The 15153-nt window shown below is 43.1% G+C and overlaps 1 long non-coding RNA gene across 2 annotated transcripts in view; it reads left to right on the top strand.

Annotated features, from left to right (window-relative positions):
• The window catches only part of LOC144291711 (uncharacterized), a 211727-nt gene that overhangs the window by 174778 nt on the left and 21796 nt on the right, over positions 1-15153 (top strand). Inside the window, exon 7 of one of the 2 annotated variants that reach the window (XR_013359110.1) lies at positions 7568-7757. This is a non-coding gene — a long non-coding RNA (uncharacterized LOC144291711). Of the gene's footprint in view, positions 1-7567; positions 7780-15153 lie in introns of those variants that run through there. The other variant, XR_013359109.1, reaches the window with a different exon arrangement.

Raw genomic sequence — 15153 nt, 5'->3', positions numbered from 1 at the left:
GACAAAATTTGATTAGACTACACAGACTTTTTAAAACTGTTTATCCTCTAATGGATCATAAGCACTTTTTGTGTTGTTCGTTCTCCTCCATAGCTAATTTTTAAGGGTTGCAAATGCGTTCCATTTTTTGATTGTATCATAATGTATTTAATGAGGCTTTATTATTGTACATTTATGTTGTTTCCAGATCTTCTCTATTATAATCACACAATAAATATCCTTGAAGACAAATCTTTGTGCACATCCATAATTATGAGGACACATTTTTACAAGCAGTATCACTTGTAAAATTATAATTAAAATTTAATTTGTTAGATTTAGGGCAAAAACATCAGTAAGGCTTTTTGACACACGTTGCTCTCCAGAGAGGATGTACCAAACCTACCCCCACCAGCAACATTCACTGGCTTTAGAATTAGTATTAAGATTTTAAAAATCCATGTTAGTTCTTTTATTTTCAATTAAATGTGGGATCTGTTGACAAGTCACTAAAAACTGCCCAAGGAGAGCTTGGTGGAAAACATACCCATGCTCATTAAAAACATTCACCAGATTCTGGAATACCTAAGGACTCCTACGCAATGTCAACATTTGTCTAGGCGTCGCATCAATGAAGTACAGAGAAATAGGAGACAGTTGCCTCCAAATATTAGTTTATAACAATCAAGGGAGACATGGCTCAGGAGCGGTAGCACTACTTTTCTGTCCTTATTACCACCATTCCTAGTGGGGACTGTGCCTGAGGTGAGGTTCTAAATATCCAGTTCAATCCAGCATGGGTGGCGTGACCACAAGGTTCATGAAACAGCCGGGGTAGGTAACACTGTGCCTGTGGGAGTCAAAAGAAATGTAAGGAAGGAGAGAGTGAAGAAAAAAAGAGAGGGAAGGAAGGAATGAAGGAAGAAATGACAGACTTGAATCTGGTTCAGTAATTTGTCCTAGGAGTTCTGGAGCTTTGTGGTAGATCCTAGGGGCCCCTGGTGACTCTGGACACTTGGCAATGGCCCTGCACCCTGTGGATGGTGGTGAGCCATCCTCCACATGGGGTGCTCTTTGGGTGCCTCCCACCTTGATCTCTAGGGTGTACATGCCTCATACGTCCCACTGGAGTCAACATGGTGGTCACACTGAGCTTGCTTCCAGATCCCTGATGAAAAGTCATTTTTGAAAGTATATTTTCACTTAAGAGAATCCTTGGGGTGCTGGGTAGCTCAGTTGGTTAAGCGTCTGACTCTTGATTTCAGCTCATATCATGATCTCAGGGTCATGAGATCAAGCCCCACCTCAGGCTCTGCACTGACTGTGGAGCCTGCCTAAGATTCTCTCTCTCTTTCTCCCTCTGCCCCTCCCCTGCTCACTGGCACATGCATGCTTGCTCTCTCTCTTTCTCTAAAATAAAAATAAATAAATAAATAAATCTTTTTTAAAAAAAAGGGAATCCTTTCATGCAGAATCAGATCTTACCCTAATGTTCAAGGTGCTATTCTTTCAAATTTTCTTTTTCTAAAAATGGAAAAAAATAGGACATTCTGCACAGTAATATGTCAGAACATTGCAGCTTTGTTGAGTGGTTTTCATTCTTTCTTTCTTTTTTTATTAATGCTTACACAACAGATCCTGCTGAAGAAGCCACTGAGAGAACATTCTCTTCTCTGGTGTGGTTTAGTAGAATAATTATTACTAATTACAGCAATAATGAACCACACTCACCTCAAGTTATAAAAATTAAATAATAGCCATCGTAAGATTCCATAAGGGTGTGCTGTTTTTGTAATTCCCAGAGCAGGCTCACAAACATGATCTCATTGGGTTTTCATAGCAGCCAGGTAAGATGGGGACATGTTGGAGTCATCATTTCTATTTTCAGGTGAGATGGAAAGAGATCAAGTGTCTTGCTCAAGGTTACCTAGTGTATCAGTGGCTGATGGAGAGGAAGAGTCTGGACCCCAGCCTTAAAAACCCTGAATCTTTTCCAGAACACTTGGGATAATCTCACATGAATGTCCCTGTCAGCTCAGGTCATGATCTCAGGGTTGTGATATCAAGCCCCATGTTTGGCTTTGTGCTCAGTGGGGCATCTGCTAGAAATTCTCTCTGTCTCCCTCTCCCTCTGCCCCTGTCACACCCCCCCACCTCTTTCTCTCAAATAAATAAATAATCTTTGAAATAAATAAATAAATAAATAAATAAATAAATAAATAAATAAATAAATAAAATTTACTTGAAAACAAGGCATTGCATTAATGGTTTTGATTATTAAATGAGATGTAGAACAGTCAGCACATAGCAAACATTTAATGCCTCTTCGCCATTATGATTATTAGTATTATCCTCATGAGGTAGATGGAAATTCATCCAGAGACCTCTTTCCTGTCTTAGGCCTCTGTCTTTTAGGCATCGAAGATGGCAGACATACTGATGGCACCACGGAGTCATAAGGCCCCCTACACATGGAACCCAGCAAGGTTTCCTGAATGTGGCAGTCCAGTCTTTGGTATTATATCAATTTCCAATGGCTGACCTCACAGATTAACCACAAATTTAGTGGCTTAAAACAACACAGATTTATTACCTTACTGCTCTATAGGTCAGAAATCTATTATGGGTCTAATTGAGCTAATCTAATCCAAGGCTGTATTCTTCTTCCCTGGAGGCTCCAAGGAGAATTGGTTTCCTTGCCTTTTCCAGCTTATAGACGCTCCTGCATTCCCGGGCTCCTGGCCACCTTCCTCCATCATCATCAGCACATCAAACCACTCTAACCTCTTTTGTCTCCTTCCATTTTCAAGATCCCTTGTAATTACATTGGACCCATGCAGATAATCCAGGATAATTGCACTATCTGAAGCTCAACCGATCAGGCACTTTACACCTACCTGCACCCTGATTCCCTCAATCCTGTGGATTAGGACATGGACATTTGAGGGGAGGGGATGTTATTCTGATCACCACAAATATCCAAGCTCTGCTTATTTAGTTAAAGCCTGGCAGCAGAGTGCAGCCTTGGGTGCCACAGCCAAGAGGAGGGAATGATACAAATACACCAAGTCTAGGGGTGCCTGGGTGGCTCAGTTGGTTAAGTGGTTAAGTTGGTAAGTTGGTTAAGTTGCCTTCCTCTCAGGTCATGATCCCGGGGTCCTGGGCCCGAGCCCTGCATAGGGCCCCTTGCTCATCAGGGGAGTCTGCTTCTCTCTCTCTCCCCACACTCATGCTCTCTCTCACACAAATAAATAGAAATATTAAAACCCAAATATACCAAATCTATAAAAGGTATCTCTCTAAGAATGTTCTGTGCATCTACATTAGAATCTACGGGTGAGCTTGTTTAAATGTAGATTCCAGGGCTTTATCCTCCATCCCAATGTCTTGGTTTGGCAAGTCTGGAATAGACCCAAGGACTTTGCATTGAACAAACTTCTGGAAGTGCAGGTGATCCTGACATTCACCTAATCATACGAACCGCGTCTGTAAAGCACATGGGCTTGTGGTGAGCATAGCACCCACAGGAAAACACAGTCTGGGGCTCTGTGATGAAGAGGCAGGGCAGGAGTTCCTAAGTAGGGAAGAAACAAGAAGGCTCCCTGAAGCTTCTCCTCCTGGTTGGCCTGGGTCAGGCCGGGAATAGAAGAGGATATCGTGGTGAGGCCTATGCTGTTGTCTCTACCAGGGAATTAGAGGCCTGACCTGGAATTCACACAGCACACTTTTGACCAGCTTTTGAGTAGCTTGCAGGAGGGAAGGGGGGTCCAGGTGATGTTGCTGGAAAAAAGAGATATCCTGAGTGTGAAATACCTGCTCCCTTCTCTGCTGTGTATAGCTGAGGAGCAGGGGTGGGCTCCTCAGACCCTGCTCATCACTGAAGAATGTGAAGGATCCCAGGACATGGGCTCACCCCTCTGCCTTCAGACCCAGCACCCTTCTCTGGAGGTCAGGGAGAGTCCGCAGGGGTGGGGGTGGGGGGGCAATGGGGACCCAGGCTGAATCATGCTTCCCCTGGAGGAGTGTTGGGATGACTTCATGCGGGGCCAGTACCTCCCTCCCAGACTTGTTCTCACAGCGAGAGGCGGCGTCCTCACCTCGGGCAGGTTCATCTCTGGAGGCTGTTTATGGGGGTTCTGGCAGCAAGCTCAGCATCTCATCACCTGACGTGGGTGCTAGTCCCACCGTCTCCACTGTCTTCCTGTTAGGTAGTCCTTGCTTTCTCCATTAAACTTTGGAAGTCTCCATCCCTTCATTGGTCCCAAGATCAGCTCCACATAGGCAGATGAGGGGTTTGGTGGTGCTGGGATCCTGGGTGCCCTGGAATGGGCTCTGGTCCCTCTATGACCTTTATGTGGTGCATTCATGGCACCCCCCCTCCTCCTGGCAGGCCTGGACTTCTTGCCAGATTAACCTCCCATGCAGATAGACAAGGTGAGGGCATAATAACACCCCTTCCCCATGGCCCTACTTATTAGCAGATACCTGCTAATAGCTCATCAGCTGCTTCTCTTCTTGCCAGATCTTTCCTGTGACCAGACATCTTTCCCAGATCCCTTTCCATTCTGAGAGTTTGGTCTACATAGGAGGAAAGCACATGATGCCAAAGAAGAATAGGATTTTTAACCAGACAACTTTGGTGCAAGTCCCAGCAGAACTGTTTGATTGCTATGATCGTGGGCAAGTACCTTAACCTCCTTGGGATTCATTTCACTTGCCTGACTCACAGGGTCATTTTGAAGATTCAATAAGATAATGCATATAAAACCCCATTATGAAGAGTAACATATTGTACATGTTCATTAAAGATTTATTGAGCCCATTTATTAAGTGTTTATTAAGTGCCAGGCCCTGAGCTGGGCAGTGTGGGCATGGACATTGAAGATACAGCACACACTGAAAGCATCTCAAGGTGTAGCTTTCATCATTATGATTAATAATATGCAAACATTTGAAGGTGAGCAAGCCCAGCAGTGGTGATGAGGGTGTGGGGCCATATGAGGATGGTGGCCATGCTGACTGCCTGGAAGGTGGGATATGGAGAGCCAACTTTTGTTAGTGGCCTGGGAAAATCTCTACATGCGTCCATGTCTCTTGGGATGGAATCTGGTCTGTGAAGTGGAAGTATTCTAGTTTTCAGCTTCTACATCCTACTATCTCTCTTGGCATCTTCCTTGCAAGATGGTCCTGGACTTTCCATCTGTTCTGCTTGGAACCTTTTCACTTTGGATACCCACTGAGCTTTGATTCTTTGGACTTTGATTCTTTGAGCTTTGATTCTTTGGACTGTATCCTCCTGGATATAGGGCAGACTCACACACGTTACCTTGTCTGAAATCCTTGGGGCCTGATGTGTTTCAGAAATCAGCTTTGGATTTGAGAGAAGTATTATTGTCCATATGAAGTAACAGCCAGAGCAGTATCTGAGCAGCACCCTCCACCAAACGGGGAAGCATTCCTGCAGAGGGAATATTTCCACTAGGTGAGGTCAGTAAAGAGTATAAATAATCTCAAGTAGCCAAATGAGTTATGATAAAACTGTTACTTTTCATAGTTTTTTTTTAACTTGCCAATTGTGAGAAAGGGACTGTGGGTCTATCTAGCTTAGCCCTTGAGCTAGTGCCTTTCAGGTCTAGATTATTTCATTATTTTTATATTTTAATAATATAAGTTAATGCATACCAAGCCTGGAGCATAGAGGATATAAGGTATTCTGGACTTTGTTCTCAGAAATCCTGAGTATCCTCTCTTGACCTATAGCTGTAGGTATGCACCTGTGTACCTTTTCCAATGTTATATTTCCAGCCAAATAGAGCTCATCACTTGATTATACCACAAACAAACAAACACAAACAAAAATCAGAAGGGAGTTTGGAAAGGGCCACTTACAGCAAAATCATCCTCTTCCCTGCTTGACTAGGGGTTGACCTAGATCACCATTGTAATGGTTTCAAGCAAATACTTGTCTAACAAATTATACTTCAATAAAGTTCTTTTTTATTTTTTTAAAGATTTTATTTATTTATTCATGAGAGAGAGAGTGAGAGAGAGAGAGAGAGAGAGAGAGAGACAGGCAGATGGAAAAGCAGGCTCCATGCAGGAAGCCTGATGTAGGACTCAATCCTGGAACTTCATGATTATGCCCTGGATCGAAGGCAGGCGCTAAACCGCTGAGCCACCCAGGGATCCCCATAAAGTTCTTTTTTTTAAAAAAAATATTTTATTTATCTCTTCATGAGAGAGATACACAGAGACAGGCAGAGACATAGGCAGAGGGAGAAGCTGGCTCCCTGGGGGACCCTATCCCAGAACCCCGGGATTACACCCTGAGCCAAAGGCAGACATTCAACCACTGAGCCACCCAGATGCCCCTGGAGTAGACAAATCATGGTTATCAGGTCATGTCAATTGGGAGGTGAATATACACCCTTCAAAGTGGGAGGAAGGGACAGTTTGTCTTCCGGTATTCTACTTTTTTGAAAGAACCAGTAGATCAATCAGCACTGATTTTTTGAGCTAGAAATACAAAGATGCAGTATGTCCTGAATCCTTCCTTATTCCTTAAAGTTAAAATCCTTCTTTATTCTCTTCATTACTTTTGGTTACTTGATGCTTCATTTTTTAAAAAAAAATGGTAAATTTTTAGCACTTTAGTAAATAATATTATGCATAGATAATGGATTCTAAATACATGCATTATTTAATCTCTTACCCTAATATCTGTATTTTCTCATAAAATAGAAAAGCATTGTATACCATAAACTTTTCTTGACTACGGTCTCATCACCCTCTATGAGACTGATTCTTTCTTTACAGTTAATGGCAGTAGCAGAATGGCACCCTCATATGGTAAGAGAACACTGGTTGGAATGCAGTGATGAAGAGGGAGGCCATGGCATGCCCATTCATGAGACTTGTCAACCCCAGCATCCATTTCTGCCCATACTTCCAGCCTTAGGGGAGGGGTTGGTTAGCCAAGAACAGTGTCTCCAACTACTAATCACTATTCCACTTCTTCCTTTTTTGAGTGCCTTGTGGTGCTGTCCAGTCCCAAGCACTCACAGAAAGTCTCATGATACAAGAGTGGTTGCTCTAAATATCTAGGCACATAGAAATAAATACCCATATTTATTTCGCATTTATGCTGTGTGTTTGTATTGTTGCTACTTATATCAATCACTGACTTCTATTAAAAATTAATTTGGGTTTATAAATCTGAAAAGACATTTCTAAAATTGTGTTTTGGTTTTTGTACTCATGAAAGAGCTCTTAAATGTTAACATCTTTGTATGGATTAGAGTCTTAATGCCAACAAGGAATGGAGGCTGCCATGATGTGGGGGCGAAGGGTCTGCCAATACTTTCAGGCTTGGTGGGATACTAGCTGTTACAGTCCAGAGAAGGGGTGAAAAGAAGAAAATGTCCTCAGAGTAAAGGGAGAAGCTGGAGAAAGAGGTTGGAGATGACTTCCCTCTGAGCAAACTGCACTCACTTCACTTGGAAGCAGACCCTGCTTTGAAAGGCTACTTGAGAAACCTGTGTCCCTCCCCATATTCCTCATACAAGGGTGTCTTGTCTTCCACCTGCAGACTTAGCTGTGGGCTGGGCCCTGGAAACAAATCTGTTCATCATAAGGGAGATTTGAGGAAGGAGCTAATCAACATGATGCTCATCATCTATAAGGATACTGGAAGATTCCTCTGAAGAATTCAATGTACTCCGTCAGTTGAAGCCTTGGCTGCTTAGAAGGGAGCTGCCCTTGTGTGCCAGTCACATCCAGTAAATAATTATTTAAAACTCACTATTGTGCTACCACTATTCTGGGTTCTGGAGACTCAGTAGAACATTCACACGCTCTCTCCATAGAGCTTATGGTCAACACAGGGAGGCAGCATGAGGTGGAGGATTACATAGTGGTTGTGCTTAGGGCTACAAAGAGGAAGCCTAGTAAAGTATGGAGTGTGCAGAACAGGAGGTTTTGGGGAGGGTTCCCTAAGGAAGTGTCGTTTTATGCCAAATCTCAATACAAGTGGGGACTAGCCAGGTGAAGGGCTGGGGGTGGGGATTGTACCAAGAATAGTAAATGGTCGGTGTGGGAAGACCCTGAGGAGGGAAGCAAAGGGAGCAAGCAAAAGAATAGTGTAAAATTGGCTGGACCCTATGACCTGACCATTGTCCTCCTGGGAAAATACCTCACAGGAAGACGTACATTTGTGCATTTGTACACATGTACTCAAATGTTCATAACAGCAATGTTGGTAATATCTCCAAACTGGAAACTACCCAAGTGCACATCAACACAAAGATGGATAAATAAATTGTGGCCCATTCACATTGGATTGTTTTATTCAGCAATTAGAATGAATGAACTGCCTCTATGCCCAGCAGTACGCTGGAGTCTCGCAAACGTAAGGATAAGTGAGCAAAATCAGACACAGACAGGTACACTTACACAAATGTGCATATAGAAGATGCCAAAGCTGAGCTGTGGTTCTCCTTTGGAGAGTTAATGACTAGAAGCCTGTAATGAGGGGCTACTAGGGTGCTAGCCATAAGCTGTTTCATGATTGGGAGGCTGGTTACATGGGTGTGTTCAGTTTGGGAAAATTCATTAAACTACATGCTTAAAATGTACACCCTTTAATTTGTATCTGTTATACTTTAATAAAAAAATTGGTACAATATGAGGCTAGACAGATACGCAGAGACATTATAGGTCTGGGCTAGGTTTTGAGCTCCACCCTGCTTATGCTCCTTACCTGGAACCTGGAGCCAGCTACTCTGTCCACGTTTCTACCTTTGATGGCCTAAGTATATGTCTCAAGTCCCACCTTGCAAGCTGGCCCCATCCCCCCTGCCTGGCTCTGCATTGGCTCCCACCTGCCACATGCTGCCCAGCTCACACCCCCGACTGCAGACCCCTCCCTCCATCCCCTTGTCTCATCCACTCCCTGTTGATATGATAGCAGGTGTCACGCCCCTCCCCTGAGGCTAAATGGGTGGCATCACTGGGACATGAAGGGGAAATAGATATTTGCTTCTACCTGAGTTATTTGGTGCAACCCCTAAAATACCACAGAAGATCTCTCACTTATGGTTGTACTCAGAATGTTTTTAAAGTTTATTGATTTGGGCAAATCTTGACATCTCTTTGCATCAGAAGCCTTGCTTAAGGTTTCTTGTTAGGTGACAAATAATAGCCCAATATTGTCTAAGCTCCTTTTGCTTGGCTACTCTGTCACCTGCCACTGCATGTGGGATCTGTGTACACACTGCAGCCACTTCCCGCTGGGTCCTCTCTCTCCTGAAGCAAAGGGTGTTACAGTCATAGGAGCATGGAGAGGAGTCTGGACTGGGAGGCGAGCCGACCTGAAGCACAGTGTCAGACTTTTCAAGATGGAAACAAGCAAGCAAAAACCAAAACCAAACCAAACAAAAATCCAAATAAATAAATTGCCAAATGAAGAGATATAAGTTGATTTAGGTGACTGTGGCAGTTTAAGACCTCAAGACTTCAATTCCTCTAAATGTTAATTTTCTGGGTCCTGCCAGTTTAGGACTTCTTACATTTCAATCACCTGCTTCCTACCTTCTTGATTTTTGTCCTATTTTCTCGTCACCTGAACTGCTTGAAGTATTTTGTATCTGAATTGAATCATCCCCCTTCTTTTAAAAAAAAGAACTTAAATTTATTCATCAGGAAGCTTCACATCATTGCTCTAAATGAAACATTGGAATCACACCTTAAAAAGTCACTAAAAATGGGTGAATGTAAACAAAACAATTTACTAAATTCTGGCTAACTCCTAGCCAGTGTGGAAGGCAAAAGGGAAATCAACAAATGCTAGACACCCCCTTAATGTTATCAGAAGGGTAGGTGAGTACTCAAAAGGGACTCCCTTTCTCACCATGCAAGCCAAAGTGGGTTTATACCTTGCCTACCACTATCTATAATCTACAATCATTCTGCAAACCCTGGAGGAGATACTGTCCCCCGCCTTGGGAAACGGTGGCCCAGTGATCCCTAAGGACGCGGCTAAAAGAATGAGGGAAACAGAGAAATGGTGAAGGGGGTATACAGAAATCACTCCTTTCAGCAAATGGAAAAAACATGACACCAATACTCGGCTTTGCAAGTATCAACTGGTCCCCTGTCCCTGTGCTTCTCATTGTTTGAATGGGAACAGCAACACAAAGCTATCCACACAGCAAGGATGAAAAGAGAAAGGGGTTGATGGCTTGAGCACCTCATCATGCTGCTTGAGGGCCTGCTTGTCCCGAGCCTGGTCCTAGCTCTTCCCTCGCCACCCCCCGAGTCCAGCCCCATCAAGACTCAGAAAGAGCCTAGAAGTCCTTCCTCTGAGTGTGGGGCCTGCTTCCTGCAGCCTTGTCCTGTCCTTAAATCAAAACCAGACTTCCTCGGATCTTTGTATTTTGCATGTTGGCTAGATGGTAGGATCTTTTTGGGGGTACTGTTCCCAATCTGTATGGGAGTGAGTTGTGAATGATGAATACCGTAGATCATCTTGTTTGGGAATGGCACCTTAATATGCTGAAAGTAATATGAAGCCATATATCTTTCCAGATGAATATATCTAAGTCCTGAAACAGCTTAATAGGGAGTCCCCTACCCCCTTCAGTTATTGTTGAGGCTTATCAAATGGAGCTCACCAAAAGGCATTATGGCTTCTTGACCAAAACGAAAATTTCCTGTCTCTGATTTCCTGTAATTTCAAAGTTATTTCCCTTCTGTCCTGTAACCTGCCAACCCAAATACCCAAAGCAAAGGAGGCCCTATATGAGGCCCTATACCTTCCTTGGCTTCTTTTATAGCCTTATAATAAATAATTAATATCTTACTTTTTTATGGTATTGTTTTACTTTCAGAAAGGATCGCAGGACACTGTGCTTTCCATGGGCCTCTATGGATGCTCCTGTAGTTCTCAAAGAAGCTAACATTATCAGTCATTTTAAATTTTAATTAAGATATTCAGAAAGAATAAAAAGCCTGTAAAATACTCTGGGTAGTTTATGACTAATATTTCTTTAAGCAGGTACTTATTTTTCCTTCTGTATGAACTGGGGCGTCTATGAGCTTGCTTCTGAAGCGTATGATAATACTCGTGTTGCCTACTCAGCTTTAGGTGACTTCCAGTTTCTTAAGTCATCATAGAAGACCATGTCTACTTTATTCTTAAAAATTTTATTCTTGCTTCTCAAACTTCTAGAAAAAAAGAGATGATGTCTGTTCCTTTTCTCTTTGTTTCAACCATTGCCTAAGTCAGCATTTTCAAGATGTCTTATGCAGAAGACTAGTCTTAGGACATTCCAATGTCAAAATACTTTGGGAGATGACACATACCCTATCTTACTCTTGGAGAGTCCCCATACATATTAGGCTTTTCAAGGCTCTGAGAATCCTGGGGAGTTGAGAAAATTGTTTAACTTTGTGTAACTATATTTTGCCAAACTCACATTATCGCCTGAGTGTGGGTTGAGCAAGGTGTTCTCTAGCTATCTCTAGAACTGAATTTAGATAAAAGGTGTGTGTCTAAAGGGAAGGTAGTAGTTTTAAAATATGGCCTTGAATTCTTTGACAATCCGTCCTTCAAGAGTTTGGGGGGGGGGGTCTGTGGCCACTCCCTTTGACTCTGGGTGGGGCTGTGAAGGGTTCCAATGATGGATTAACACAGAAGTGTGCTTTGTGTCTAGTTATACATGTTTCTGTAACTTCTACTGTGTCACATTTGGAGTGCTAAGCCACTATTAAGGTGTCTAACTATCCTGACACTACTATGATGAGGAGGCTGTGTGTAGGTGTACTGATCAACAGCTAAGCCCAGCTGTCCAGCCATCCCTACAAGGTACCAGCACATAAGTCAAGTCATCTTGGATCCGCCAAGCCCAGCCTCTGTATCAGCTGAATACCACCAAGGGACCTCTTTTGTATAAAAGGATCACCCAGGTGAGCTCAGCTTGAATTCTTAGGCCACAAAATCATGAGATTTAAACCTCTGGGGTTTAGGTGAGCTTGTTACATAGCAAGAGATAATCAGGACAGGGATAGTTGAGCTTTTTAGGTTTGGAAGAGAAATCTGAGTGTCTTCTCTGATTCATTCTAAAGCTAGAAAGGCCAGAGATCCACCAGTTTCTCCATTTAGGTTCTTCCCCCTGTACATGTGACCCCAAGAATATGTTCATTGAGAGAGAACTCCTCCTTTGGCCAGCTCTAGGACCTTCCTAATAATTGTGCTCTCAGGCTGCACTACCAGTAAACCAGACACAAATCATTGGACACTAGACTTTGATGTTTAAAAGATGGGAAACAGAGGGGAAAACATGCCATTCCCTTACACTCCTCACAGGCTCATACTAAAATGGCTGATGCTTATGTGCAAACACTCTCATCCAATTAGTCATTAGAGCCTGACAGTGCCACCTCCTAAGTATATTATTAAGCCAATAAACCCTCTCAATCACTGCTTTAGCTCAGGCACTCATCATCTCTCTCTTACATAACATTTGCCTTCTGACTCATCATCCTTATTCCAATTTCTCCCCAACCATAGCCTGAGGGGTTTTTCTAAGGCATAAATCCGACATATCAGTCTCCAGAATAAGACCCTTCCTGTTGCACACAGGAGAGAGTCCAAATTCAACAGTATTGCTATATTAGTTATAGTCCACTGAGGAAAAAAGAAACTATTCTAGGCTTCTAAATAGTTGGGACTTCGAGAAGGAATTGGTTCTACAGCTAGTGGAAGAGCACAGAAAGAAAAGAGGAGATGGGAGCTAGAAGCAGAAACTGAGGCCACTGTAAGGGGCAGGAGGGGGAGTTCAGCCATGGGGACCACAGAGCTGATGCTGGAGAGGCCACTCAGTGCACAGCGAGAGAGAAACAGCCTGGCCTCTGTCCTGCTTCCACTACCCACCCCCTACTGTTTTCTACTTGTGCTTCCCACTGTTGAAACTTCCAGAAAGCCAGTCAGTGAAGGATCCCACTCTGGTTCCCAGCAGAGCCGAGGAGGGGTGGAGGTGACTAGCTCAGTGACACGTGAGACCTTTGTGGTCCAAACCTATGCACATCTCCATTCTCCTGCTTCAGCATTTCCTCAACTTCTCCTTCCCCCTCCCCCTGCCCTGCCCCCCTGCTATACTGAACCACCATTTCTCTCTTTCCAGGCAGGGGAATTGGCTCTTGCTGTTCTTTCCACTTCTAATATCCTCCACTCAAGCTTTCAAGCCCACTCACTATCTTCCATGTTCAAGTCAATCACTTCTTTATGAGTTCTACCCCTGCCTTCTGCTTCATTAATACAGTATTCATCTATCATGTTATTAGTGAGGCAGAAGATTTCTTATTTGTGTTTGCCCCTTTCTCTCTCTTATAATACAAAAGCCCCTGATTTTCTCTTAGGAGCCACCTCTCCTAGTCTACATGATGCTAGAGAGGCTTTCAGTTACATGGATTTGTGACCTTGTTTTTGAGATTGATGTAAGACGCAGGTTGAACAACAGGAGTAGCTCATCTCAGTGACCGGGCGATGGTGGAGACACGAGTAAATGGCCCATCAGACTTCTTAGAGACTGATGTGGATGGTAGAAGGCAGAGTCACAATCTTTAATGATACACACAATGCAAGAAGAGCTTCAGATGCTCCTCTTTGCTACCTCTTGGAAAAAAACTTGCCTGAGGATCAAACCAAAAAAGAACAAAGCCGGACCAGGTGAGAAAGAGAGAGACTCCAGTTGCTGTTTGGGCACCTGGATTTAGGTGTGCCTGAACAAGTTAACCCGTGCACTTCTCAAGTGCCTGAGTCAGCAGACATCCCTCACAATTCTTTACAAAATTAAAGCATCCCTCATGTGCACTTAAAAAGAAGGTTTATTCTCTGTTATTGGAATTCAGAATTTTACATATATCCCTAAGAGCACATTACTGTGTTACTTAGAGCTTTGATCCTTCCCAGATATTTGTCTATTTGTGATGGGCTATGAAAAATGTATTACTGTTGTTTATTAACTGTGCATTTCTGTCTGTCTCTCCTTGCTTCACCTGCAGTTTCTGTTTTCTGCAAGTTGTTGCTGTTTTATTGGATACATAGATATTACTATGTGTTTATTGTGAATATCGCCTTTAGTATTATAAAATACACTTTCAAAAAATGCTTTTTGGCTCTTGCAGTGTGTGTGTGCATGTTTTATACCAGGTGGTCTATTTATTTGTTTTCTCACTCTTTTTCTGATGTTCCTCTTGCTATTTGAGAAGGTTCACATTTTTTTTTTTTTTTGGTCTTATGCATCACCTTTCAATGAATATCTTTACATAATACCTTTAATCATGTCTTTATCAGATATCAACTATTAGTTTCTAACAATGAACATTTAGTGGGTGACTGAGGTGAATTTCCCTTGTAAGGGGAACTCCGAGCTCCAGTCTGGCTGGTGTGGGCAATCCTCAACCTTAAAGCAAAGTTGAGAGTGTAGGTTTTATTTTGTTTGTTGAATATTATGACCTCCTTTTCTTTTCCAGCAAGCCATTAAGATGTCTTTCCCCAGTTCCTCCTCCCCATTTGGGTTGCCTCCAGGGTAAGACAGAATGAGGTGGGCAAATCTCATTGTCGACTCCTCCCTTCTGAGCAGCTCTGGCTTAATAAATTCCTCAGTGAACTAAGAGGAGGGGTCTCTTGCTTGGTCCACAGCATCACTGGGCTGCTTGCTAAGGATTATCCAGATTCACCACTACTGTGGAGATCACAAATGTTCAGGGTTTAACACCCTCTGAGATCCCCTCCCAATGACTGTCCACCCACTTGAGCATTACTCCTTCCCTCTTGCTCTCCTTCTGTTCTCTCCTCAGCCGTCCTTACCTGTTTCCTGGCTTGCTCATTTCTGTCTTCTCTTTCTGGCTCATCAATGGCTTAGACAAATAATAAATGCCTTTTTAGCCACTCTCCTTCCAGCAATTTGCATGCACTGTGTCAAATGCTTCAAATTGCTCAGAGTCGAGTTTCAGAGTGTTGGAAAAGGTGCAAAGCCTGGATGTAAGCCCTGGATGGGTCTCAGAGCGTCTGGGAAGCCTTTATAGACGTTGTTTACTAAGTCTGTTTTGCAAAGAGTTGCATTACAACCATGCCTTCCTGCTGGATCTAATTGTAAACTGCAAAAATCCTGC

This window comes from Canis aureus, chromosome 20 (assembly GCF_053574225.1).
Source record: "Canis aureus isolate CA01 chromosome 20, VMU_Caureus_v.1.0, whole genome shotgun sequence".
Lineage (NCBI taxonomy): Eukaryota > Metazoa > Chordata > Mammalia > Carnivora > Canidae > Canis > Canis aureus.
This window is presented reverse-complemented; position numbering and strand designations above follow the sequence as displayed.